We start from the raw sequence: 4,729 nt of genomic DNA, 5'->3' as shown, positions 1-4,729 counted from the left end.
GGCAGACTCCGCGCTTTTGATGGCTACTGCAAGCTCTGACGCTTGCGTCTTTGAGTCAAGCTCCAAACTCTCGTGTTTTTTCACGAGAGCCTGGAGCTCTTTCTGCACCTCCTCCACCCGCGCCTCCTGCTTCACTCTCTCTGTGCGCTCCGCGGCCGCTCTGTTTTCGGCCTCGGACAGCGCTTGCTTAAGGGTTGCCACCTCGGTCGTGGCCCCTATCATAGCATGTTGATCCTGTCATTTTTTGCAACCACATCTTCTCTATATACTTGCGCAAGGTATTACTTACCTTCCTTCTCCTCGAGTTGCCTCTTGGCATGGCCGAGCTCGTTCTCGGACCGCGCAAGGTTTTGCTTCAGCATATCCACCTCCGTAGTCAGTGCGGCGGAGGCCAGCAACAAAGCCTGCATACGCATATTGACTTTATTATGTTAGACTCCTGCGAATGTTATTAGATCCTCTATTCGGCTTTTCTTTCCGAACACCGAATAGAGCATCAGGGGCTACTGTCTATGCGGTAATATTTTTACATATTCTGTACCTACCTCAAATCCTGCTAGAAGGCTGGCACAAGCTTCAGTCAGTCCGCTCTTGGCAGACTGAACCTTCTAGATCACCGCACTCATAATAGTGCAGTGCTCCTCGTCGATGGAGGCGCCGTTAAGCACCTCCAGCAAATTGTCTGGTGCCTCCGGTTGAACGGAAGTCACCGGCTCGGTAGGCTTGCTCATCTTGGAAGGAGGCTGCCTACCGGAGTCCGGAACCGTTGAAGGTTCCGGCGCGGTGTCCGGCTCAAGGCCGGACTCGGAGCCCTTGGGGGTTTTATCCCCTTTGCGCCTGGAGTCCAGGAGGTCGCCTTGCGGCGCCTCCAGGACCACCTCCTCCTGGCTTGGAACCTGTTGGGACAGCACCTCGGCGTCGTCCGTAGGGTGGGGGGAGGTAGCCATCGGAAGCGAATTCACATCCTACAAATCCAGGGAACCGCTCGACGACACATCAAGCCGGTCTTTGGGTGGACTGCATAAACATGTTCGACATAAGGAAAAGCTGTGCAATGGAGGAATAGTATGAATCACTCTGGTATCTGGATACTTACGATTTCGCCAGGGGCTTGGCCCTGTGCGGCCACTCCTCTTCGCTGTCGTCAGTGTTGGTGGAGCAGTCCGGAGGAAGGATCTTCCCCTTCTTGGACCCTTCGGCCTCCCCGGTTGGGGCGTCCTTCCTTTTCTTCTCTCCCCCCGCTGGAGGGGGAGAGGTCTCTTCTTCCTCCTCCTCGTCTTCACGGGAGGAGTGCGTCTTGGAGTCGTCAGATGATGAATCCGACACCGCCAGGCGCCGGGCACTCTTTTGAGTCCCCGTGGCCTTCTTCTTGGCCTTCTTCTCCGGCACCACATAGGGTGCCAGAACCAGCAGCTTCACCAAGCGAGCGTCCGCTGGGCCTTCGGGCAAAGGAGCCAGACAGTTCATCTGTCCGGATGTCTCCTGCCAATCCTGTCAAAGGTAAGGGAGCTTAGATCCCGCATGGAGTCAAACTATGAAAAACTAATGCCCTGTAAAAGGTAAAGACAGCTCACCGCACGAGCGTGACGCTGCGTGCTGAATCCGCGATCCTCGGTAGCGGATGCGGGGGCCTCGGCGCCCTTGAAAAGCACCTTCCAGGCATCTTCGTACGTCGTGTCGAAGAGTCTGCTCAGAGTTTGATGCTGCGCCAGGTCGAACTCCCACAGGTTGAAAGCCCGTTGTTGACATGGGAGGATCCGGCGGATGAGCATAACCTGGACTACGTTGACAAGTTTGAGCTTCTTGTCTACCAGGGTTTGGACGCATGTTTGGAGTCCGGTCAGCTCTCCTTCTTTACCCCACGATAGGCTCGTCTCTTTCCAGGAGGTGAGCCGCGTAGGGGGTCCGGATCGGAACTCGGGGGCTGCGACCCATTCAGGGTCGCGCGGCTGGGTGATGTAAAACCACCCCGATTGCCACCCCTTTAGGGACTCCACGAAGGAGCCCTCGAGCCATAGGACGTTGGGCATCTTGCCCACCATGGCACCTCCGCACAACGCCTGGGTGCCGCGCACCACCTTCGGCTTGACATTGAAAGTCTTGAGCCATAGGCCGAATGGGGGGCGGTTGCAGAAGAAAGCCTCGCACACGACGATAAACGTCGAGATATTGAGGACAAAGTTCGAGGCCAGATCGTGGAAATCCAGGCCATAGTAGAACATGAGCCCCCAGACAAATGGGTGGAGAGGGAAGCCTAGTCCGTGGAGGAAATGGGGGAAGAACACCACCCTCTCATGGGGCCTAGGGGTGGGGATGAGCTGCCCCTCTTTGGGAAGCCGGTGCGCAATGTCGTTAGACAAGTATCCGGCCTTCCTCAGTTTTTTGATGTGCCCCTCCGTGACGGAGGAGACCATCCACTTGCCTCCCGCTCCGGACATGGCTGGAGAAGGTTGAGGTGGGGTGTGCGGACTTGGGCGTTGGAGCTCGAGTGCGCGGAAATGGATAGGCAAAGGAGGAAGAAGGCATGGATGAAAAGGTGGATCCTTATCCCCTTATATGGGTGGACGCGACTATGCGTCCCCACCAGCCTGGTAAAACTCGCTTATCTCCCGAGCGCCGTAATCAATGGCGCGGTTGGGTTACCCACGCCCGTATTGATGAGAATCCCGGGATCAGGGGACACGATCTCTGCTTTGACAAGACGTGCCAAGGAAACCGCCTCGCTAAACGTGCTGAGGTGGGACAATAAAATGATTTGAATAAATACTTGCCGTGGTGTGATGTCACGCTACAGAATACATCAGCAGATTAGATTTTTGTAAATATTATTCTCTCTATGGCAATATGTGGAAACTTATTTTGTAGAGCCAAACACTACCTTTGTGTTCAAAATCTTCTATGAAGTACTTGGAGGAGGAACCCGCCTTGCAATGCCGAAGACAATCTGCGCGCTGGACTCGTCGTCATTGAAGCCTGGTTCAGGGGCTACTGAGGGAGTCCCGGATTAGGGGGTGCCCGGATAGCCGGACTATACCTTCAGCCGGACTCCTGGACTATGAACATACAAGATTGAAGACTTCATCCCGTGTCCGGAAGGGACTTTCCTTGGCGTGGAAGGCAAGCTTGGCGATACGGATATGTAGATCTCCTACCATTGTAACCGACTTTGTGTAACCCTAGCCCTCTCCGGTGTCTATATAAACTGGAGGGTCTTTGTCCGTAGGACGAACAACAATCATACCATAGGCTAGCTTCTAGGGTTTAGCCTCTCTGATCTCGTGGTAGATCTACTCTTGTACTACCCATATCATCAATATTAACCAAGCAGGACGTAGGGTTTTACCTCCATCAAGAGGGCCCGAACCTGGGAAAAACATCGTGTCCCCTGCCTCCTGTTACCATCCGCCTAGATGCAAAGTTCGGGACCCCCTACCCGAGATCCGCCGGTTTTGACACTGACAAGGACCTTGGTGGCGTAAGGGGTGGCCTTCTCCTCGGCAGCAGAAACATCTGTGCCCTCCGACGGTTTCCTAAAGCTGTCAGCAAGGTCGAGATCCGGATGGCGGCAAGCGATGTTGCTCAGGACCAGCCCTTCGCTCCTCATGTACCTTCAGCTTTTCGATCAGCTCGTTGAAGAAGACCCCTATCTTGACGCTGGGGACCTCCTGCTTGCAAGCCGAAAAGACTGGCCCTTCCTTGCCCATCGCTACAGTTTGAGTAGTGATATGCTCGGCAATGTCAATCAAGCTCTTGATCCAGAGGTCAACTTGCTCAGAATGGTTCACCAGCTTGTCCTCTACGTCCTTCCATAGACGCCTTGTGGTGTCCAGGTCTTTTGTCAGCTGCTGCTCACGAGCCCCGCTGGGTTCTACCGACCTCTCCAAGGTGCCAATCCTGACCTTCAGATCTTTAATGGTGCCATTGGCAGTCTCGAGGCCTTGGCTCTTAGAGGAGAGCTACGATTGTATATCATTCAGAAGGATCTGTGCTTTCTGCGCCTCCTCCTTGAGGGTCATGACCTCCTTGGCGCTCCCGGCAAGCTCTTCAGTTAGCTTGGCCACATGTTGGTCGAGGTCGGTCTTGGCAGTGGATGTAGCGGCAAGGTCATCAGTGAGCTTCTTCATTTGGGTAGCAGAATCAGCAGAGAGGGCATCCAGGGCGGCCTTGTGCTTGTCTTCTAGCTCCTTGATGCGCCGCTACACAAGAGCTTCCATATCGTCATCCTTGGTGCAAAGGGTGGCCTCAAGCTTCTCCTCCCGGGAGGAGATGTCCTGCTCCTTGGTGTCCAGAAGCACCTTGCGCTCCGCCATGCGAGCCTCCCGGGCAATGATATCCTCCCTCGACATCGAGATTGTCTCTTGCTGCCTCATCAGGACCTGGAATTGCATGCCGTGCCAGTCGTGCAACTCGTTACCTTTGTCCCTCAGTTGCTGGTCCGCCTTGTTGGCGGACTTGTGCTGCTCCGTGAGCACCTGCCATTTATGGCTGTGTCGGCCCTGCATCTCTTTAATGACTACCGCCATGGACTCCAGGAAAGACAGGTCCATCGCGACAGCGACGGAATCATCTGCCTCGTCGACCCCTTGCTACAGCGACGTTAGAATCCACTAGAGCTCTTCATCAAGTTCCGTGCTCGTCGCCACTGACGAGCCGGTGGTTCCGAGCCTCGGCTGCGCGAGCACCAGCGCCAACTGGCTCGAGGATGGCTGTGAGGCCCCCCGCCATTGTA

The 4,729-nt window shown here is 55.1% G+C and overlaps 1 pseudogene; it reads right to left on the bottom strand.

The window, feature by feature from the left end:
• Positions 1-3,539: 3,539 nt before the first annotated feature.
• LOC147971036 (uncharacterized) lies at positions 3,540-4,502 on the bottom strand (annotated as a pseudogene).
• Positions 4,503-4,729: the final 227 nt, after the last annotated feature.

The sequence above is a fragment of the Triticum urartu genome, chromosome 5A (assembly GCF_056163025.1).
Source record: "Triticum urartu cultivar PI428250 chromosome 5A, HENAU_Tu73, whole genome shotgun sequence".
Taxonomy (NCBI): Eukaryota; Viridiplantae; Streptophyta; class Magnoliopsida; order Poales; family Poaceae; genus Triticum; species Triticum urartu.
The sequence above is the reverse complement of the archived record's forward strand: the minus strand, read 5'-3'. Positions and strand labels throughout refer to the sequence as shown.